This window comes from Mauremys mutica, unplaced genomic scaffold, assembly GCF_020497125.1.
Source record: "Mauremys mutica isolate MM-2020 ecotype Southern unplaced genomic scaffold, ASM2049712v1 001096F_np12_obj, whole genome shotgun sequence".
Classification (NCBI taxonomy): domain Eukaryota; kingdom Metazoa; phylum Chordata; order Testudines; family Geoemydidae; genus Mauremys; species Mauremys mutica.
Window position 1 is genome coordinate 46,493 of NW_025423115.1, and position 22,072 is coordinate 68,564.

Genomic DNA, 22,072 nt, shown 5'->3' on the forward strand with positions numbered 1-22,072 from the left:
GTTCCAGGTGTGGGAGGAAGCTCTGGGCTGGGGCAGGAGGTTGAAGTGCAGGGGGGTGAGGGCTCTGGGGTGCAAGAGGGGGCTCTGGGTTTGGGGGGGTTCAGGGCTGGGGCAGGGGGTTGGGGTGCAGACTTACCTCGGGTGGCTCCTGGTCAGCGGTGCAGCAGGGGGGACCTACTGGCCACTTCCAGGGCACAGCAATGGATTGCATATAGGATATCCCCAGTCTCTTTGTTATTGGGGCAGGAGTAATCCAGTGTATTTTCCTGTTGATTTTGGATCAAGGACAGAGTAACTGTACCTGGCATTTGAGGCCTGAGAGCGTCACCCTCTCCTGAAAAGTACTCACCATTAAGGGGTATGGGTTCCTAACGTCCGCTTGTGGTGGGAGGTAGAAATGGATGTTTGTTGGTGTCTTGCAGGTGGTGCTGATGTCCTTTCTGCTGTCCCTGGTGTGGAAAGACAGAGGCGGTTTTGAATCTCTTAAAATTGTTGTTAGTGCTGTAGTTGCTTACCCTAAGCTTATGCTGTTAGATCTCTTTCACGGTGTATATTTTTGGTCCTGAGAGGTAAAAGGTGTGTTGTTATGGAGTGAGGTAGCAAACGTCAGTTGCAGAGGTGGTGCACGTGCCCCCCCTGGCCCCAGAGTCCAGAATTTGCATAAACCCACCCACTGTCCTGTGACTAACAATCTCGCTCTGAAAATCTCGCTCTGCTAACTCTTCCAGCAAAACAGGCCAAAGAAAGTGTATGCGAGCGCTGTACCACAGCCCCGTTGCTCTTTTCGGTTCCTTCCCACAGAACTTTCGCTCCATACCAGTCCAGTTCCTTGCTGTTGCTTGTCTAACCACTGCATGCATGTGCTATACCGTACCCTGAGCTGATTCCCGGCTTTTGTGCTCAATACAGCCTTGCCCCTCCGTGTCTCTGTGGCGCAATGGGTCAACGCATTCAGCTGTTAACCGAAAGGATGGTAGTTCAAGCCCACCCAGGGACGACGCTAAGCCTGTGCTGCTTCCTTGCTTCCCCGAGGCCTGTGGGGGTGCCTCAAAGGTCCCATTTTGCTGCCTCTTGGCCTCAGTGCTTTCAGCTGGTGGTCCAAAGAGCGGGCTGGATGCCATTCAGAAACCCATCTGCCAGCAGCCGTGCCGGAGGCTCAGGCTTAATCCTCAAAGCCGAGCACAAAAACTTTCAGCCGGGAACATTTCGCTCCCTTCCCGCCTCCGCCCAAGCGGCAAGGGAGAAGCGGAGGAGACACGCCGGCTCAAAGACGCCTCCCTCCCACTTCCCTGTACGCTGTGCAAAGCTCTTGGCCTGCCTCATGCCTCATCAGGAAAGCACGGCCATGCGGCCCAAGCCTGAGTCACGTCCGCAGCCTGGCCCGCCCCGCCCCGGCTGACGGCCGCGCAGAGCCACGCGAGTCAAGGGCAGGTCGAGTCGGGAGCCTCGGCTCTTTCCCCTGACAGCCACACACACAGCACTGCCTAGCGCCCCCAGAGCCTCCCTCGTGTTCTCCCGCAGCAGCCACCTGCCGGGGTGGTGGGAAAAGGGGACCAGGAAGCACTGCAGCCTCATTCCAGGACAGGAGGCCCTCGCCACGCCCAGGCCTGCCTCTTGCCTTCAGCCCAGGCAGCCAGAGGTGCAGGGGAGCTCCCTGGCAGGCCGCTTCGCCTCAGCCACCTCTTGCCTCATGGCCTAGGCTCTTGGTGCTCTGCTGGTCACTGGCTCGCTTGAAGGCCCAGAGGGAAAAGAAACAAGCGCACGCCTAGCAGAGGATGGTTTCGATCCATCGACCTCTGGGTTATGGGCCCAGCACGCTCCCGCTGCGCCACTCTGCTGGTTCTTCACACCCTCCCCCTGCCACCTAGCTGCCACTATCCGGATTAGTGTCTTACGCGCTCTCGTGCTGGCAGGCAGATGCGCAGGCTGCTAGGCAGCTGCCCTGGTCACAGGATTTTACAGCTTCTACAGGGTAAAAGGGATCTATTTGGGGTTTGGACCCCATTGGGAGCTGGGTAGCTGAGTGCCGGAGACGGGAGCACTTCTTAAACAGTTTTCAGTTAAGCTTTCAAGCTTGTGGGGGACGAGGTTCAGCCTTGGATCCGTGTCTGCAGCAGGCAAGCGCGTCTGGCTCAATCGCCCCCCCGCCCCGCTGTATTAGCAGACTAAAACCCGGAGCAAACGCACACACCTTGCAAAGGAACAGGAGCCGGGATCTCGAACAAAAGTCAACATTTTATTAAGATGACGTTCAAAGAAAAAAAAAGCGTACAGTACAGAGTTTCGGCATAGAAGTTTCTGGTGCTCAGGGAACAACGTACAGCTTACCCAAGGGGTGCAAAGTTCGGTTTAAGATCGGCTGGCATAAGGAATACATAATCTGCAATAGCCCTGACTGGGGGGTAAAAGGTTAACGTACAGATACTGAGTTAGGAGGGTATGTTGTCCATATGAGGGCTACGTTCGGGTGTGGAGTATAACGAGCGGTTACGACGCTGAGGATGGATTGACCCGCGTTTGGTGAGGTTTAACGTTCGGTGTTTTGGAATCTTTGCCACAATGTAGTTGAAGCAGGGTCAGTATGAAGTCTGCCCTGCCATCTGTTGGTGATGTGTTGTCAAGGCCTTTTGGGGCTGATGTCATTTGCATAGTTACACCCACCCCGGATTGCATGATGGGAGTGCTTGTCCAAACGGTCATTTCAGCTGCTGCGATATCCCCAGTCTCTTTGTTATTGGGGCAGGAGTAATCCAGTGTATTTTCCTGTTGATTTTGGATCAAGGACAGAGTAACTGTACCTGGCATTTGAGGCCTGAGAGCGTCACCCTCTCCTGAAAAGTACTCACCATTAAGGGGTATGGGTTCCTAACGTCCGCTTGTGGTGGGAGGTAGAAATGGATGTTTGTTGGTGTCTTGCAGGTGGTGCTGATGTCCTTTCTGCTGTCCCTGGTGTGGAAAGACAGAGGCGGTTTTGAATCTCTTAAAATTGTTGTTAGTGCTGTAGTTGCTTACCCTAAGCTTATGCTGTTAGATCTCTTTCACGGTGTATATTTTTGGTCCTGAGAGGTAAAAGGTGTGTTGTTATGGAGTGAGGTAGCAAACGTCAGTTGCAGAGGTGGTGCACGTGCCCCCCCTGGCCCCAGAGTCCAGAATTTGCATAAACCCACCCACTGTCCTGTGACTAACAATCTCGCTCTTCTCGCTCTGCTAACTCTTCCAGCAAAACAGCCAAAGAAAGTGTATGCGAGCGCTGTACCACAGCCCCGTTGCTCTTTTCGGTTCCTTCCCACAGAACTTTCGCTCCATACCAGTCCAGTTCCTTGCTGTTGCTTGTCTAACCACTGCATGCATGTGCTATACCGTACCCTGAGCTGATTCCCGGCTTTTGTGCTCAATACAGCCTTGCCCCTCCGTGTCTCTGTGGCGCAATGGGTCAGCGCGTTCGGCTGTTAACCGAAAGGATGGTGGTTCGAGCCCACCCAGGGACGACGCTAAGCCTGTGCTGCTTCCTTGCTTCCCCGAGGCCTGTGGGGGTGCCTCAAAGGTCCCATTTTGCTGCCTCTTGGCCTCAGTGCTTTCAGCTGGTGGTCCAAAGAGCGGGCTGGATGCCATTCAGAAACCCATCTGCCAGCAGCCGTGCCGGAGGCTCAGGCTTAATCCTCAAGGCCGAGCACAAAAACTTTCAGCCGGGAACATTTCGCTCCCTTCCCGCCTCCGCCCAAGCGGCAAGGGAGAAGCGGAGGAGACACGCCGGCTCAAAGACGCCTCCCTCCCACTTCCCTGTACGCTGTGCAAAGCTCTTGGCCTGCCTCATGCCTCATCAGGAAAGCACGGCCATGCGGCCCAAGCCTGAGTCACGTCCGCAGCCTGGCCCGCCCCGCCCCGGCTGACGGCGCGCAGAGCCACGCGAGTCAATGGCAGGTCGAGTCGGGAGCCTCGGCTCTTTCCCCTGACAGCCACACACACAGCACTGCCTAGCGCCCCCAGAGCCTCCCTCGTGTTCTCCCGCAGCAGCCACCTGCCGGGGTGGTGGGAAAAGGGGACCAGGAAGCACTGCAGCCTCATTCCAGGACAGGAGGCCCTCGCCACGCCCAGGCCTGCCTCTTGCCTTCAGCCCAGGCAGCCAGAGGTGCCCGGGAGCTCCCTGGCAGGCCGCTTCGCCTCAGCCACCTCTTGCCTCATGGCCTAGGCTCTTGGTGCTCTGCTGGTCACTGGCTCGCTTGAAGGCCCAGAGGGAAAAGAAACAAGCGCACGCCTAGCAGAGGATGGTTTCGATCCATCGACCTCTGGGTTATGGGCCCAGCACGCTCCCGCTGCGCCACTCTGCTGGTTCTTCACACCCTCCCCCTGCCACCTAGCTGCCACTATCCGGATTAGTGTCTTACGCGCTCTCGTGCTGGCAGGCAGATGCGCAGGCTGCTAGGCAGCTGCCCTGGTCACAGGATTTTACAGCTTCTACAGGGTCAAAAGGGATCTATTTGGGGTTTGGACCCCATTGGGAGCTGGGTAGCTGAGTGCCGGAGACGGGAGCACTTCTTAAACAGTTTTCAGTTAAGCTTTCAAGCTTGTGGGGGACGAGGTTCAGCCTTGGATCCGTGTCTGCAGCAGGCAAGCGCGTCTGGCTCAATCGCCCCCCCGCCCCGCTGTATTAGCAGACTAAAACCCGGAGCAAACGCACACACCTTGCAAAGGAACAGGAGCCGGGATCTCGAACAAAAGTCAACATTTTATTAAGATGACGTTCAAAGAAAAATAAACGTACAGTACAGAGTTTCGGCATAGAAGTTTCTGGTGCTCAGGGAACAACGTACAGCTTACCCAAGGGGTGCAAAGTTCGGTTTAAGATCGGCTGGCATAAGGAATACATAATCTGCAATAGCCCTGACTGGGGGGTAAAAGGTTAACGTACAGATACTGAGTTAGGAGGGTATGTTGTCCATATGAGGGCTACGTTCGGGTGTGGAGTATAACGAGCGGTTACGACGCTGAGGATGGATTGACCCGCGTTTGGTGAGGTTTAACGTTCGGTGTTTTGGAATCTTTGCCACAATGTAGTTGAAGCAGGGTCAGTATGAAGTCTGCCCTGCCATCTGTTGGTGATGTGTTGTCAAGGCCTTTTGGGGCTGATGTCATTTGCATAGTTACACCCACCCCGGATTGCATGATGGGAGTGCTTGTCCAAACGGTCATTTCAGCTGCTGCGATATCCCCAGTCTCTTTGTTATTGGGGCAGGAGTAATCCAGTGTATTTTCCTGTTGATTTTGGATCAAGGACAGAGTAACTGTACCTGGCATTTGAGGCCTGAGAGCGTCACCCTCTCCTGAAAAGTACTCACCATTAAGGGGTATGGGTTCCTAACGTCCGCTTGTGGTGGGAGGTAGAAATGGATGTTTGTTGGTGTCTTGCAGGTGGTGCTGATGTCCTTTCTGCTGTCCCTGGTGTGGAAAGACAGAGGCGGTTTTGAATCTCTTAAAATTGTTGTTAGTGCTGTAGTTGCTTACCCTAAGCTTATGCTGTTAGATCTCTTTCACGGTGTATATTTTTGGTCCTGAGAGGTAAAAGGTGTGTTGTTATGGAGTGAGGTAGCAAACGTCAGTTGCAGAGGTGGTGCACGTGCCCCCCCTGGCCCCAGAGTCCAGAATTTGCATAAACCCACCCACTGTCCTGTGACTAACAATCTCGCTCTTCTCGCTCTGCTAACTCTTCCAGCAAAACAGGCCAAAGAAAGTGTATGCGAGCGCTGTACCACAGCCCCGTTGCTCTTTTCGGTTCCTTCCCACAGAACTTTCGCTCCATACCAGTCCAGTTCCTTGCTGTTGCTTGTCTAACCACTGCATGCATGTGCTATACCGTACCCTGAGCTGATTCCCGGCTTTTGTGCTCAATACAGCCTTGCCCCTCCGTGTCTCTGTGGCGCAATGGGTCAGCGCGTTCGGCTGTTAACCGAAAGGATGGTGGTTCGAGCCCACCCAGGGACGACGCTAAGCCTGTGCTGCTTCCTTGCTTCCCCGAGGCCTGTGGGGGTGCCTCAAAGGTCCCATTTTGCTGCCTCTTGGCCTCAGTGCTTTCAGCTGGTGGTCCAAAGAGCGGGCTGGATGCCATTCAGAAACCCATCTGCCAGCAGCCGTGCCGGAGGCTCAGGCTTAATCCTCAAGGCCGAGCACAAAAACTTTCAGCCGGGAACATTTCGCTCCCTTCCCGCCTCCGCCCAAGCGGCAAGGGAGAAGCGGAGGAGACACGCCGGCTCAAAGACGCCTCCCTCCCACTTCCCTGTACGCTGTGCAAAGCTCTTGGCCTGCCTCATGCCTCATCAGGAAAGCACGGCCATGCGGCCCAAGCCTGAGTCACGTCCGCAGCCTGGCCCGCCCCGCCCCGGCTGACGGCGCGCAGAGCCACGCGAGTCAATGGCAGGTCGAGTCGGGAGCCTCGGCTCTTTCCCCTGACAGCCACACACACAGCACTGCCTAGCGCCCCCAGAGCCTCCCTCGTGTTCTCCCGCAGCAGCCACCTGCCGGGGTGGTGGGAAAAGGGGACCAGGAAGCACTGCAGCCTCATTCCAGGACAGGAGGCCCTCGCCACGCCCAGGCCTGCCTCTTGCCTTCAGCCCAGGCAGCCAGAGGTGCCCGGGAGCTCCCTGGCAGGCCGCTTCGCCTCAGCCACCTCTTGCCTCATGGCCTAGGCTCTTGGTGCTCTGCTGGTCACTGGCTCGCTTGAAGGCCCAGAGGGAAAAGAAACAAGCGCACGCCTAGCAGAGGATGGTTTCGATCCATCGACCTCTGGGTTATGGGCCCAGCACGCTCCCGCTGCGCCACTCTGCTGGTTCTTCACACCCTCCCCCTGCCACCTAGCTGCCACTATCCGGATTAGTGTCTTACGCGCTCTCGTGCTGGCAGGCAGATGCGCAGGCTGCTAGGCAGCTGCCCTGGTCACAGGATTTTACAGCTTCTACAGGGTAAAAGGGATCTATTTGGGGTTTGGACCCCATTGGGAGCTGGGTAGCTGAGTGCCGGAGACGGGAGCACTTCTTAAACAGTTTTCAGTTAAGCTTTCAAGCTTGTGGGGGACGAGGTTCAGCCTTGGATCCGTGTCTGCAGCAGGCAAGCGCGTCTGGCTCAATCGCCCCCCCGCCCCGCTGTATTAGCAGACTAAAACCCGGAGCAAACGCACACACCTTGCAAAGGAACAGGAGCCGGGATCTCGAACAAAAGTCAACATTTTATTAAGATGACGTTCAAAGAAAAAAAAAGCGTACAGTACAGAGTTTCGGCATAGAAGTTTCTGGTGCTCAGGGAACAACGTACAGCTTACCCAAGGGGTGCAAAGTTCGGTTTAAGATCGGCTGGCATAAGGAATACATAATCTGCAATAGCCCTGACTGGGGGGTAAAAGGTTAACGTACAGATACTGAGTTAGGAGGGTATGTTGTCCATATGAGGGCTACGTTCGGGTGTGGAGTATAACGAGCGGTTACGACGCTGAGGATGGATTGACCCGCGTTTGGTGAGGTTTAACGTTCGGTGTTTTGGAATCTTTGCCACAATGTAGTTGAAGCAGGGTCAGTATGAAGTCTGCCCTGCCATCTGTTGGTGATGTGTTGTCAAGGCCTTTTGGGGCTGATGTCATTTGCATAGTTACACCCACCCCGGATTGCATGATGGGAGTGCTTGTCCAAACGGTCATTTCAGCTGCTGCGATATCCCCAGTCTCTTTGTTATTGGGGCAGGAGTAATCCAGTGTATTTTCCTGTTGATTTTGGATCAAGGACAGAGTAACTGTACCTGGCATTTGAGGCCTGAGAGCGTCACCCTCTCCTGAAAAGTACTCACCATTAAGGGGTATGGGTTCCTAACGTCCGCTTGTGGTGGGAGGTAGAAATGGATGTTTGTTGGTGTCTTGCAGGTGGTGCTGATGTCCTTTCTGCTGTCCCTGGTGTGGAAAGACAGAGGCGGTTTTGAATCTCTTAAAATTGTTGTTAGTGCTGTAGTTGCTTACCCTAAGCTTATGCTGTTAGATCTCTTTCACGGTGTATATTTTTGGTCCTGAGAGGTAAAAGGTGTGTTGTTATGGAGTGAGGTAGCAAACGTCAGTTGCAGAGGTGGTGCACGTGCCCCCCCTGGCCCCAGAGTCCAGAATTTGCATAAACCCACCCACTGTCCTGTGACTAACAATCTCGCTCTCTCGCTCTGCTAACTCTTCCAGCAAAACAGGCCAAAGAAAGTGTATGCGAGCGCTGTACCACAGCCCCGTTGCTCTTTTCGGTTCCTTCCCACAGAACTTTCGCTCCATACCAGTCCAGTTCCTTGCTGTTGCTTGTCTAACCACTGCATGCATGTGCTATACCGTACCCTGAGCTGATTCCCGGCTTTTGTGCTCAATACAGCCTTGCCCCTCCGTGTCTCTGTGGCGCAATGGGTCAGCGCGTTCGGCTGTTAACCGAAAGGATGGTGGTTCGAGCCCACCCAGGGACGACGCTAAGCCTGTGCTGCTTCCTTGCTTCCCCGAGGCCTGTGGGGGTGCCTCAAAGGTCCCATTTTGCTGCCTCTTGGCCTCAGTGCTTTCAGCTGGTGGTCCAAAGAGCGGGCTGGATGCCATTCAGAAACCCATCTGCCAGCAGCCGTGCCGGAGGCTCAGGCTTAATCCTCAAGGCCGAGCACAAAAACTTTCAGCCGGGAACATTTCGCTCCCTTCCCGCCTCCGCCCAAGCGGCAAGGGAGAAGCGGAGGAGACACGCCGGCTCAAAGACGCCTCCCTCCCACTTCCCTGTACGCTGTGCAAAGCTCTTGGCCTGCCTCATGCCTCATCAGGAAAGCACGGCCATGCGGCCCAAGCCTGAGTCACGTCCGCAGCCTGGCCCGCCCTGGCTGACGGCGCGCAGAGCCACGCGAGTCAATGGCAGGTCGAGTCGGGAGCCTCGGCTCTTTCCCCTGACAGCCACACACACAGCACTGCCTAGCGCCCCCAGAGCCTCCCTCGTGTTCTCCCGCAGCAGCCACCTGCCGGGGTGGTGGGAAAAGGGGACCAGGAAGCACTGCAGCCTCATTCCAGGACAGGAGGCCCTCGCCACGCCCAGGCCTGCCTCTTGCCTTCAGCCCAGGCAGCCAGAGGTGCCCGGGAGCTCCCTGGCAGGCCGCTTCGCCTCAGCCACCTCTTGCCTCATGGCCTAGGCTCTTGGTGCTCTGCTGGTCACTGGCTCGCTTGAAGGCCCAGAGGGAAAAGAAACAAGCGCACGCCTAGCAGAGGATGGTTTCGATCCATCGACCTCTGGGTTATGGGCCCAGCACGCTCCCGCTGCGCCACTCTGCTGGTTCTTCACACCCTCCCCCTGCCACCTAGCTGCCACTATCCGGATTAGTGTCTTACGCGCTCTCGTGCTGGCAGGCAGATGCGCAGGCTGCTAGGCAGCTGCCCTGGTCACAGGATTTTACAGCTTCTACAGGGTAAAAGGGATCTATTTGGGGTTTGGACCCCATTGGGAGCTGGGTAGCTGAGTGCCGGAGACGGGAGCACTTCTTAAACAGTTTTCAGTTAAGCTTTCAAGCTTGTGGGGGACGAGGTTCAGCCTTGGATCCGTGTCTGCAGCAGGCAAGCGCGTCTGGCTCAATCGCCCCCCGCTGTATTAGCAGACTAAAACCCGGAGCAAACGCACACACCTTGCAAAGGAACAGGAGCCGGGATCTCGAACAAAAGTCAACATTTTATTAAGATGACGTTCAAAGAAAAAAAAAGCGTACAGTACAGAGTTTCGGCATAGAAGTTTCTGGTGCTCAGGGAACAACGTACAGCTTACCCAAGGGGTGCAAAGTTCGGTTTAAGATCGGCTGGCATAAGGAATACATAATCTGCAATAGCCCTGACTGGGGGGTAAAAGGTTAACGTACAGATACTGAGTTAGGAGGGTATGTTGTCCATATGAGGGCTACGTTCGGGTGTGGAGTATAACGAGCGGTTACGACGCTGAGGATGGATTGACCCGCGTTTGGTGAGGTTTAACGTTCGGTGTTTTGGAATCTTTGCCACAATGTAGTTGAAGCAGGGTCAGTATGAAGTCTGCCCTGCCATCTGTTGGTGATGTGTTGTCAAGGCCTTTTGGGGCTGATGTCATTTGCATAGTTACACCCACCCCGGATTGCATGATGGGAGTGCTTGTCCAAACGGTCATTTCAGCTGCTGCGATATCCCCAGTCTCTTTGTTATTGGGGCAGGAGTAATCCAGTGTATTTTCCTGTTGATTTTGGATCAAGGACAGAGTAACTGTACCTGGCATTTGAGGCCTGAGAGCGTCACCCTCTCCTGAAAAGTACTCACCATTAAGGGGTATGGGTTCCTAACGTCCGCTTGTGGTGGGAGGTAGAAATGGATGTTTGTTGGTGTCTTGCAGGTGGTGCTGATGTCCTTTCTGCTGTCCCTGGTGTGGAAAGACAGAGGCGGTTTTGAATCTCTTAAAATTGTTGTTAGTGCTGTAGTTGCTTACCCTAAGCTTATGCTGTTAGATCTCTTTCACGGTGTATATTTTTGGTCCTGAGAGGTAAAAGGTGTGTTGTTATGGAGTGAGGTAGCAAACGTCAGTTGCAGAGGTGGTGCACGTGCCCCCCCTGGCCCCAGAGTCCAGAATTTGCATAAACCCACCCACTGTCCTGTGACTAACAATCTCGCTCTGCTAACTCTTCCAGCAAAACTTTTCTACCAGGTTCTCATTCAACAGTATATTTCTATCAACTTTAACTTTTAACTACCATCAATGACAACCTGTTTAAGTATAACTAAAAGTCCTACTTCTGCATTTAAGATTTTCAGTGTTTGCTATAACACATTATTTAAAATGGAATAATAATTAATTCTATTTTTAAACTAAAGAGAGAAGAAAATCATAAAATGTGTGTTTAGAGATTGCTAAAGAATCTCATGGTGCAAAACACACATATTGATTTTCAATCTCTTTTATCTTGCTATTGTTTGGAACCCATGTGCCTTTTCTAAAGATTTTTATGTTGGTTTGGGTGAGTTCTGAAATTAAGAACTGCTAAGTACCGTTCTACTGTTCTTGATTCATGTCACCAGGATTACTACACTTAATTACTCTTGCCCTAATAAGAAAGAGTTTGGAGATCCCACAGCCACCAAAATCACCATTTGGACAATTACCCCCATCATGCAATGCGGGGTGGGTGTGACCATGCACATCAGCAACTAAATGCCTTTGCATCACATCATCAACAGATGGCAGGATAGAGTTCATTCTGACCCTGCTTACACCCTCCCCGGAGCCAAGAATTGGTGGTCCTGATAAATCACACTCCCTGTTATACCAACTCATTGGTATTGAATGCTGAAGTTATGGCTAGCAAAAGTAGTCACCCATCTCTGCCCTGTAGCATCCAGCTTAGCCCTTGTTAACACAGAAGTCAGTGGATTGTTCTCTGTCCATAGCTGAAACTGAGCACCGGACAAGTAGTTTGGAAATTTCTCAGTCATGGCCCATTTCAAGGCCAAGAACTGCAGCTGGTGGATGGGATAGCGAGTTTCGCTATCAGACAGTCCTCAGCTGGCAAAGGCCACAGATTTACATTTACCTTCCACTTCCTGGTAGGAGAGTGTTCCCAGACCCTCCAAACTGGCATCAGCATGCAGGATAAACCGTTCGTTTGGGTCAGCAAGGACTAGGACTGGCACATGAATCAGGCAAATAATGATTTCCCGTAAAGCCCTGTCACATCTCTCATCCCACCATGTCCCCAATGGAGAGGAGAGGAGCCCCTCCCCTGTCCCAGGCCAGGCACACCAGATCTGTGTGGGGAGATGTCCCTGATCCAGCCCAGGTGTGTTGGAGCTGCTGGGGAGAGAAGATTCTCTCTCAGCCCCAGCACACCAGAGTTGATGTTGCAGTGGGGAAAAGGTATTTCTCATCTGGTTTTTAGATGCTCTGATGAGAGGGAGCAGGAGGAAGATTTTTCTTCTCCTTGCATTTCAAACTCTTCACCCCCCCCCAACCACTTTCTACTCTAGCCTGATCTGTCTCTCATGTCTCCAGGGCCCTCCTTAGCCATAGGCAGCTGCCTAGGGCACCACTAGGTCTGGGGGCACGGCTCTGGTGGAAGCCCGGACAGATGGGAAGCAGTGGAGCATGTAAGAGCAGGGCTGCTGGGTCCTAGAGAGAGCCAAATGCAGCACAGTCTGAGGGAGGGGATTGGCTGCTGGGGTCTCTGGGAAGGGGTTGGTGAAGGAGCTCACCTGTGAGTGTGACTCTTTCCCCCTGGCTGAAGTGAGGTGAGGCAGGCTCTGCGGCTCTGGAACCAGTATCCTTTGTTGTCCCCCATAACATCCATTCTTCTCCTGCCCTGCCCCATGGAGCACCCCCTCCTTTCTCCCTCCTCCCCAGGAGCATCCCTCTCTCTCTCCTCCCTCCCCTCCGTCAGGGCTGGGTTGGGTGAGGTGCTGGGGGGTAGGTGGGGGGAGGAGGCTGGCTGCCTGCTGAGGAATGACAGTGAAAGTAACTCACTTCCTGGGCAGTGAGCCAGGATTGGAATGTCACACAGGGCTGGGCTGGGGTTAGCCAGATGTGTGAAAAATCAGGACAGGGGGTTGAGGTAGGGTGAGCAGATATCCCTATTTTATAGGGCCAGGCCCAATTTTGGGGTCTTTTTCTTATATAGGCTCCTTTTACCCCCCACCCCCACCCCCTGTCCTGATTTTTCACACTTGCTGTCTGGTCACTCTAGGTGGGGGTAATTGGTGCCTATATAAGACAAAGCCCCAAATATCGGGACTGGCCCTATAAAATCAGGACATCTGGATCTGGTCACCCTAGCTGGGGAGCGCCTCTCCCCTGGGCTGGCAGCTGCCAGCGATCCATCTCATCCCAGGGGAGCTGCACAGGGCAGGATGAGCTGCTGTGGCTCCATGGGTGACCTGTCCCTGAGATCAGATGCTGTGCTAACTTCACCATGGTCCGTAAGGCTGGTGGTGGTGCCCATTGGCGTGTGATTGGACCTGAGGGTTTGCTGCTGCTGTTGCCACTCTGCACCCCAAGAGGTGGATTTTGGGGTCTACTGCAGCTGTTGGACCAGCAGGCTGGGGGGTGAGCCAAGCATGAAAGCAGTACTGTGTTGCCCTTGAGATTGTCATTTAACAACTTTGTTTGCCAAAAATTCTTGCTAACAATCCTGAATCCAATTTCAATATTTTTTTTAAATCAATATCTTAGCCAAAAACAGAAAATTAAGTTGTTGACAATTATTAGTGACAGGTTTGGTTTGAGGCAGGGAGTGGGCCAGTTTTCATCAGAGAAACAAAAAATGTCGACTGACTTTCCTATAGCCTGTTACTCCTGATAAGAGCCCTCCAACAACTGTAATACGCTCATCTCCTTACTAGTGTATAGAGCAGGGGTCGGCAACCTACGGCACACATCCCAAAGGTGGCAGATGAGCTGATTTTTGGTGGTACGCAGTAGCAGGCTGAGCGGCTCAGCCCATCACTGCTCTGGGGTTCCGGCTGCTGCCCTATTGCCAGCTGGGATACTGGCCGCCGGCCCCACTCAGCACCTGCTGCTGGCCTGGGGACCCCCAAGGAACCCCAGGCTGGCAGCGGGCTGAGCAGGCCGTCTGAACCACTCAACCTGCTGTCAGCCTGGGGTTCCATTCATTCAGCCGGCAGCGGGCTGAGTGGGCTGGTGGCGGGCTGAGCAGGGCCGGTGGGGGGTTGAGTGGCTCAGTCTGCTGCCAGTCTGGGGTGCCGGCAGCACTCAGCCTGCTGCTACTCCGGGGTTCCGGCTGCCGGCCCCTTGCCAGTCAGGAGCCCAGCCGCCGGCCCCTGTCTGCCTCCTGCCAGCCTGGGTGAGCAGAATCCCAGGCTGGTAGTGGGCTGAGGGGGGTTGGCGGCCGGGATCCTGGCTGGCAGGAGTTGGTGGTCAGAACCCCAGACCAGCAGCGGGCTGAGCAGGGCCTGGGATCCTTGTCTAGGGTTCCAGCCACCAGTCCCGCTCAGCCCGCTGCCGGTCTGGGGTTCCATTTACTCAGCTGGCAGCGGGCTGAGCAGGACCGGTGTCCGGGACCCCAGATAATAATAGTTTATATAATATAGACATAGAGAGAGACCGTCTACAAACGTTAAAGTGTATTACTGGCACGAGAAACCTTAAATTACAGTGAACTTGGCACACCACTTCTGAAAGGTTGCTGACCCCTGGTATAGACTGACCATATGTTGTACTAAGATTCTCCTGCTTTTTTTTTTCCTGTGAGTCAGTATAGCTTTTGCCAGCCCAGAAGTTGGGCAGCCAAAGTTTTTCGTTTTCACAATGTTTTCTACAACTTTCATAAAGTAAATACATAGTTAATATAAGTTAAAAAGGCCAGGGACAGTTCCTTGTGAAGAATCTGTACAGCAGATCATGCTAGAGCTGTGAAAATGTCAGTTTTTGATGGAACTTTAGAGGCAGTGATTTATCATGTATTTTATCATGTGAATGTGCTGCTATTGCTAATGTCTTTCCAAACAAAATAAGGCACAATAGGACTTCTGTAACATTTCTGTGCTACCTTAATCTAGATGAGATGATTCTGTGCTGACTTCATTTTGGTCACTTTGTGCTTTACCTAGCAGTAAAACTAGGGTTATATTTTCCCACTGTTTGGAAACCCAGCTTATTAAACTGATTTTGCAGCCAAAAAAGCCAGAAAGATTGCTTTTAATTAAAAACAAATCTTTGTTTCAATACCTCTTCATATAAATTTCCAATAACATTTTGACAAATTAAAAAAATTATATTATTTGCATCATTCTGTCAAATCAGAATTTTTTCTATAGTGCTACTTCTTTAGTGCTAGTGCATCAGCATTACAGTGTGCTTAATTAAGTTAAACTGGTTTTAATAACATGAATGTGGCAAGTTTTCCAATACTGTATGCTTATATTTGTGTTGCTAAGAGCAGATCAGGCACAGGGGCACCAGTTTAATAATCTCGCCTAGGGCACCATAAATCCTAAGGATGGCCCTGCATGCCTCAATTCTCTTTTTCCTGGCCTTGTTCCAGAGCCCTCACAGCCCAATTCTCTGCCCTAACGTTGAGCCCTCTACTGCACCCTGAACCTCTCATTCCAACCCCACCGCAAAGCCTGCACCCCCTAGCCAGTGCTCTCATCCCCCTGCACTCCAACTCTCTGTCCCATGCAATCTGATTTAGGGTGTACTAATAATATTAATTTGGAAAATATGATGAAAATTTAATTTATTAGCTTAGATTTAATTTAATTTAATTGAGTTATAAAGTTACAGTTGCATTACTGCTATTCAAAAGATACATGTGGCATTATATGCAACAAAGTTTTGGTTAATGTACTCACACCCTTCCTTGATAACCTGGTGGTAAGAGACACAAGACCAGCTTTGCAGTTCAGGTTTCTCAATTCTTGAGTGAAAGATGCAGTGCTTTGAAAAAGCTAGTCTTACTTAGGGTTCACTTGACTATGTTAAACTTAAAATCAAAACCTAATAAACAAAGAATAAAAACTTAGGGAAACCAAGCTTAGCCTAGTTCCCTTGAAACTTAAAGTTTAAGAACAAGTATAGCCTACTGATAGTAGATAGAGAGAGAGTGGAGGAAGTAAGTCAGAATGATAGAGCGACGTGCTCGAGCGAGGTGGGTTACCTCTTTTATAGGGCACAAGCGCCGGAAATCCTTCCTCCTATGCCCAAATTTCATTCCTTACCAACAAAACATTAGGGTATGCTTACTTCATAGGCTAGTATGTTTGTGCGTGTTGATGACATGTACATATGCACATAAGTTCCCTTGTGGTGTACCTGTTAATTCTGTGGGTACAACACTGAAAAACCCCTTATGCCATTCTCCATTGTCGATTGGTCTAGGTAAAGGTCTTAGACAGGCGTGGGTACTTCTCTATTTGAGTAACAAGATAAAGGTCAATTTTCCTTTCTGAGTAAAAGGTCACAATATAGATATGCTCACTTTGCCTTAGCTTAACATACAGGATATGGCCTGTAGGTCCTCGTAAGTCATGTGCCCCAGCCCCCTAATCATTTTTATTGCCCTCTGTTGGACTCTCTCCAGTTTGTCCACATCCCTTCTCATGTGGGTCCCAACCCCAAAAGTACTCACATTTCACCCCAATGGCTCCAAAATGTACATAGGGTGCTGCCATGGTCAAGTCACTCTTGAGCCTGCTGGCAGAGAACAAGGTGAAAATTAGCCAGGACGTCGCTCAGGCAATTCCCTCTGCTCCCAGCAGGTGGTTTCGGAAAGCTCCAAGATGGCTCACTTCCCTTTCTTTCATCAGCTTCAGGCCCCAGGGTTACAAATGCACAAACCAGTTGGGAGTCTCCTCTGGGCTCAGGGTGGGGCTGCTCTGAGGGGATGGACTTGCACACTTGGGATATTAGTACAAAGATACAATTTCAGTTTCTCATAGAGAAATCTGAGGGCAATTTATATTTGGTTAAAAATCTTATTTAGTGAAAGGAAAGCTGCAGTGACAGCCTGGTTACTGAGATGCAAAACACTTTCCTCCTGGGAGAAACAAGAAGTTAGAATTAGAAATTTACATAGTTTGTTCCAGTGTTGGCACAGGTTTAATTTTGCTTCTGTGTAGGTTTGTTTCAGGATGTGACTGTTTTGGTTTATTGGGTTGTTTTGTTTTTTTTAATTGAAATGAAGCTTTTAATTGACATTTGCTGGATTCGAATGGCTGACCTGCAACACCAGTTTTGACATAGTTCTGCATATTTTATACAGATTTGGCCAGTATTCAAGGATGTGATTCATTTATGGGAGGTTTTAGTGGTCAGGCTTATTTATTTTATGTTATTTTCTCATCCTGCTGTAGCACACCTTTTTGATAAAATGTTGAAATTATTAATTTATGGCATTTGTTAGTTTTTATGTTTAAAAACAACGTTTTTCTTAATTTTTGGATTTTAAATTAAGCATTGTTTTTTGTTTCAATTTTTCATTTAGGTTTTTGTTGTTGATGGGATCTTTAAGAACTTTGGATTTAAATAATATTTTTATCTCAAGGTTCCAAAGACTCAGACAAGGTTTTCATCTTGAGGCCAAAAGACCAAAAACATCAAGACACTTGATCATGTCCTTGGAAAGACCAAGAGACTACTCACACTTGATCTGAGCTCATAGTATTAAAATTTGGACAGATTTAGATTATTAAAGTAAACCCTGTTTACTATTTTATTTTAATAAAGGTTGTATTGCTCCCATAAAGGGTGGAGCCAGGTTATGAGGGACACAGCCCCCCAATTTTTTTGTCTATCCCAGCTCAGTCCCCCACCAAACGAGAAGAGTCTGATGCCACCCCTGCTGGTCACTGGGTGTCACTGCTGCTCCATGGGAAACATGCTCTGTGCATTACCCAGATTGGTGGGAAACACACTCTGTGCCTTACCGTGACCTGTCCCTGGGTGTCACTGCTGAATCAAGGGAAACACCTTCTGTGCATTACTCTGAATCACCACGAGGTGTCACTGCTGCGCCAAGGGAGACATAAGAACGGCCAGACTGGGTCAGATGCAAAGTCCATCTAGCCCCGTATCCTCCTGTCTTCTGCCAGCGGCCAGTGCCAGGTGCCCCAGAGGGAATGAACAGAGCAGGGAATCAGCAAGTGATCCATCCCCTGCCGCCCATCCCCAGCTTCTGGCAAACAGAGGCTACAGGCACCATCCCTGCCCACCCTGGCTAATAGCCACTGATGGACCTGTCCTCTGTTCATTTATCTAGTTCTTTTTTTGTACCCTGTTATAGTCTTGGCCTTCACAACATCCTCTGGCAAGGAGTTCCACAGGTTAACTATGCAACTGCCCTGAGTTCCCCCCCCCCGGGTTGTATATGGAAAAGAGGATGAGGATGAGGAGAGCCATGATGTGTCTGTCACTGGCTGGTGCCTCAGTTTCCTGTAGGCAGCAGTGTTGCAGGCTCCTTTGGTCAGTTCCCATGCACCTGTGTCGGGGGAAGGGGGAGTAGAGGCTCATGCCCCCCCAGCCCCACACCCCTCCCCCAGCAGCTGGGGAATCCAGGCCAAATGTAACCCTGGTAGCTGGGCCGGGATTAGCCTGGGCCGGGGTAGGGCTGGGGAGGAATTGCGGGGGAGACAGATGCACCCGCTGTGAGGGGAGATCCTCCCATTCCCTGCCAACCCCCCTCACTCCTTGCAGCACAGCACCCCCTAGCACTTCTTACTCTGTCGTGGGGGTGTCTGCTGCCTGCTTCTCCCTTAGCATCAGCTCTCCCCACCCCGGGGCCCTGGTGTCGCCCGTCCTGTGCAAACAGGCAGGCCCCGGTGTGCCCCATGGCGCTGCCCTGCAATTGGGGGGGGCAGCTGTTGGATGGAGCCATATTGAAATATGGGGGTGGGCAAGGCTGGGGACCAGGACTCCTGGGTTCTCCCCTCAAATGTGGGAGGGGAATGGGGGTTAGGGGGTAGAGTGGGGGAGGGGCAGGGCTGGGATCCAGGGCTCCTGCTTTTTCTGGTTTTCTCCACCTCCTGCAGCTGCCTCGGTCCTTTCAGTGCATTTCCTGTTCCAAATTCATTTGCTGACTTGTGCAACCCACCCCAGAGGTGGCTGCATCTCAGTGTTGGGTGAGGCACCCTTGGCTGCATCACCTCCTAACCGCGTCTCTCTCCCCCTGCAGGTGACCCTGCAGCACTCGGCAAACATCCGCAAGATCGTGGGGCGCTTTGAGCATTGGGCAGGCAGGGGCCAGGTGCCCAGCCCCCCCCCGAGAATGGGACCCAGCCCCCCCTACTTTTTACAGGGATTAAAGAGGGGCAAAGGGGGGCAAATCAGAGGAGGGGGGTGGCCAGGGTCTGAGCAGGGGGTGGAAATTGACTGGTCGGGGGTCAAGCAGCTGGAGGCAGAGTTAGGAGAGGGGCTGAAGGGCAAAGTCAGGGAGGGGGGAAGGAGCCGGAGTTCAGCCCAGGGGGAGGCGCTGCCAGAGGGTTAAACCCCGGCACAGGCAGGGGCAGAGGGGTAACAGTTACCCCGGGGGGCTGAGACTCCAGTGTTTGCAAAAACAGGGTGGGGGGAGCAGAGGGGCTTTTCTATTTCCCCTCCCACAGGCAGCACCTCTCAGCATGGGCTTCCCAGGGCTGGGCTCTTAAAGGCACAGGCATCCCACTGCCTAGACACTGCAGCTCCTCTCTGATGTGACCTACTGAGGTGCTGCAGTAGGAGACTCAATTCAGTGAAACCGGCATTCCCTATACGCCCCCCAGCCAGGGGGCTGTGCACCCCTCCCCCGAATTTCCCCAACACCCCCCAGTGGTCAGGTAGTTACATGCAGCGCTGCCAATGTTGTCACTGTTTGCAAATCTGAATGGAAATTGAAACATTAACACACACTTTAAAAGCAGATCCAACATATGAAAAATACTTGTACCTGAGAAAGTAAAATAGGTTTGAAAAGTCTGGACAAAGCCGGGTTTCCTCACCCAGCTGTTGTGTTTGCTGACAATGTCGGTGCATTGGCTTCGGCAATGTTGGCCAACCTCAGAATTTCAAATGATGATTTGGAAGCAAGGTGTGAATGAGCTCTGCCCTGACAGCTAGTGACGAGCCAGGGTTGGGGGAGGCTTTGGGACCAGACTGTATTTACATGAACTCACCTACTCTGCCGAGGTGTCCAGCAGACAGAGCTGGGCCGCCTCTGCTCTAGGTGCCCAGAGGAGGAGGGAAGGTGTGTGGGGCTCCAGCCTGGGACTTTTCCTCCCTCCTGCCCAGCCCCGACTATCAATCCCGGCCCGGACCCTCCTTCCTTCAAGCGCCATGTGGACCAGAGGAAAAGTGTGGCAGGAAGCACCAGGGCCAAACTTGTGGGCATCAGGTGAAGCAGTGAGAATCCCAACCACCAGGGTAGCAAGGTCTAGAGCCCCGACCCATTGTGGCCACCCCAGCCAGAGACCTGGCTCTAGGAGGTGTGAGTCACCCAGCAGGAAGGAAGTTGAGCACTGGGAGCTCCAGGGCTTTACCACAAGCCAACACAAGGTCCCACTGAGATTTGAACTCAGCTTGCAGGATTCAGAGTCCTGAGTCCTGCCCGTTACACCATGGGACCAGCTCATGCTGCCTTCTCTGCACATTGGTGACCCTCACGGGGCTGGCTTGTGTAAGGGACTGTTGGCCCTTTACTAAAACTTAGTGTGTGTGTGTGGGGGGTGGGTTGGTTGGCTAGTTCCCAGCACCAATAGAAGGGGGAAGGGCCAATGGGAAATCAGGCCCTTGAGACTGACAGTCCCCAGGGGCAATGGGGAGAGGCCAAAGCTCCAAGTTAGCCGCACTGACAGGCCAGGCAGTGTAATGAGGGAGTCACCAGGCCAGGGGGTCCCATCCTCCGTGGGAGCTGGAACTGCCTGGGCCAGAGTGGGGCGGAGCTAAGGAGAGAGCAGGAGTCGGAGAAGAGCCGGGGAGCAGAGCTGCGCAGGTGTAGTGCCAGAAACTGCTCCCTGTAGGACTTTGCTACCTGCAGCAGTTACTGAGACCTGAGGTTGTTCTTTTTTACTGACTTGTCCTAATTGGCTCAAACTTGACAGTGGTTTCTCTAGCAAAGGCCAGTCCCTGACCCCTTGGTCCAGACGTCCTCATTCACAGCAGGCTGGGGTGACCAGATGTCAAAGATGAAATATCGGGACGCGGGGGGTGGAGGAAAAAAAAAAGCCGGAGGCTCCCCCCCCCCCCCCAGGCGGCAGTGGCACAGTCAGGTCTCCACCCAACTCTCGGCTCCGACCCCCGATACACCCCCTACTCCCCCATCCCCTCGCTCCTGGGCCCAGCCTGGGCTCCGAGCTCTGCAGCCGAGCCGCGCTCCAGGTCCCTCCTGCAGCTCCCGGGCAAGGGGCGAACCAGGCAGCCGGGCCCGGGCCCTCCCGGCAGGAGCGTGTCTGCCCCACGTGTGTCTCCGCCTCCCATCCACGTGGGTCCTGCACACTCCACACTGCCCCCAGCCCCACTGCGCTGCCCCGCAGGCTCCAGGGCTGGAGCAGCCTCTGTGCTGCGCTCCCGGCCATGGCCATGGCCCGTGTGCAGACCTGGGAGGGAGGAGGAATGTCGCCTGCTTGGGGAAGAGGCAGGGCCAGGGCGAGGATTTGGGGAGGGATCCAGTGGGGCAGTGAGGGGTGGGGCTGGGGGCAGGGCCAGGGCGGGGATTTGGGGAGGGATCCAATGGGGGAAGGAGGGGGCGGAGTCGGGGGGGGTGAGTGTCCCTCCAGGCTCTGCCTCTGTGCCGGGGCAGAGGGCAAAATTGTTTGTTTGTCCAGTGTCCCGACCAAACATCAGTCGGGATGCGGGACAAACAAGCAAATATCGGGACAGTCCCGATAAAATCGGGACGTCTGGTCACCCTATGTCAGGCTTCAAGTTGAGAATCATTTCCCCTTCCCGCTCTGTGGGAGGGGAGACTTTTAAACGCGCTCTCTGTGCGACTGCACATGGCTAAGCAAAGAGAACAACCCCCAATCCCCCCTGTGCTTTGGGAGCCAGGTTTGCGGTGGGAATTCTGTAGTTCAGATGACTTCATGCCTGGGCATTGGGATTCTTTACCAGTTTCTCTGGCATTGGGGCAGTTTTTCACTCACAGCTGTGATGGCCGAGTGGTTAAGGCATTGGAGTTGAAATCCAATAGGGTTCCCCTGCGCAGGTTCAAATCCTGCTCACAGCGAGGCCTGTGTTTTAGCCAGTCCCTCACCTGGGCAATACCTCTGTACAACCCCCTGAGACACTCTCAATTCTCTCCCCACCCCAAGTAAATCCTGTTCTGCTCCTTTCATAGAGATCCCTGGGACACCACCTCACACTGTGTCCCTGAGGGGTCAGGCAAACTCTCAGCACCTGAAGCCTCTGCCACTCACCTGGTGCTCCATAGATCAGCCATAGCCCTGGTTCTGCTCCTCTCTCCAGAGTGAGAAAGGAGCCAAGTCAGCGACTCCATGGGAGCTACGGGGCTGCAGAACCAACAGAAAAAAAAAGGTGCTTAGCACCCACTGGCAGCCAGCTCCCCCCCCCCCCACTACAGGCCTTGGTGACAAGCTCCTCCTCTTCCCCTTCAGTGC

General features: G+C 53.0%; 9 non-coding genes across 9 annotated transcripts; 5 read left to right on the forward strand and 4 right to left on the reverse strand.

Annotated features, from left to right (window-relative positions):
- The first annotated feature begins 923 nt into the window (after window positions 1-923).
- TRNAN-GUU lies at window positions 924-997 on the forward strand. Its single transcript has one exon. It is a non-coding gene; the product is annotated as a tRNA-Asn (tRNA).
- Window positions 998-1,766: 769 nt separating this feature from the next.
- On the reverse strand, window positions 1,767-1,838 carry TRNAM-CAU. Its single transcript has one exon. It is a non-coding gene; the product is annotated as a tRNA-Met (tRNA).
- A 1,576-nt stretch (window positions 1,839-3,414) lies between these two features.
- TRNAN-GUU lies at window positions 3,415-3,488 on the forward strand. The gene has a single exon. It is a non-coding gene; the product is annotated as a tRNA-Asn (tRNA).
- Window positions 3,489-4,256: 768 nt separating this feature from the next.
- On the reverse strand, window positions 4,257-4,328 carry TRNAM-CAU. Its single transcript has one exon. It is a non-coding gene; the product is annotated as a tRNA-Met (tRNA).
- A 1,577-nt stretch (window positions 4,329-5,905) lies between these two features.
- TRNAN-GUU lies at window positions 5,906-5,979 on the forward strand. The gene has a single exon. It is a non-coding gene; the product is annotated as a tRNA-Asn (tRNA).
- A 768-nt stretch (window positions 5,980-6,747) lies between these two features.
- TRNAM-CAU lies at window positions 6,748-6,819 on the reverse strand. The gene has a single exon. It is a non-coding gene; the product is annotated as a tRNA-Met (tRNA).
- Window positions 6,820-8,395: 1,576 nt separating this feature from the next.
- On the forward strand, window positions 8,396-8,469 carry TRNAN-GUU. The gene has a single exon. It is a non-coding gene; the product is annotated as a tRNA-Asn (tRNA).
- A 763-nt stretch (window positions 8,470-9,232) lies between these two features.
- Window positions 9,233-9,304, reverse strand: TRNAM-CAU. Its single transcript has one exon. It is a non-coding gene; the product is annotated as a tRNA-Met (tRNA).
- Window positions 9,305-21,599: 12,295 nt separating this feature from the next.
- Window positions 21,600-21,681, forward strand: TRNAS-UGA. The gene has a single exon. It is a non-coding gene; the product is annotated as a tRNA-Ser (tRNA).
- Window positions 21,682-22,072: the final 391 nt, after the last annotated feature.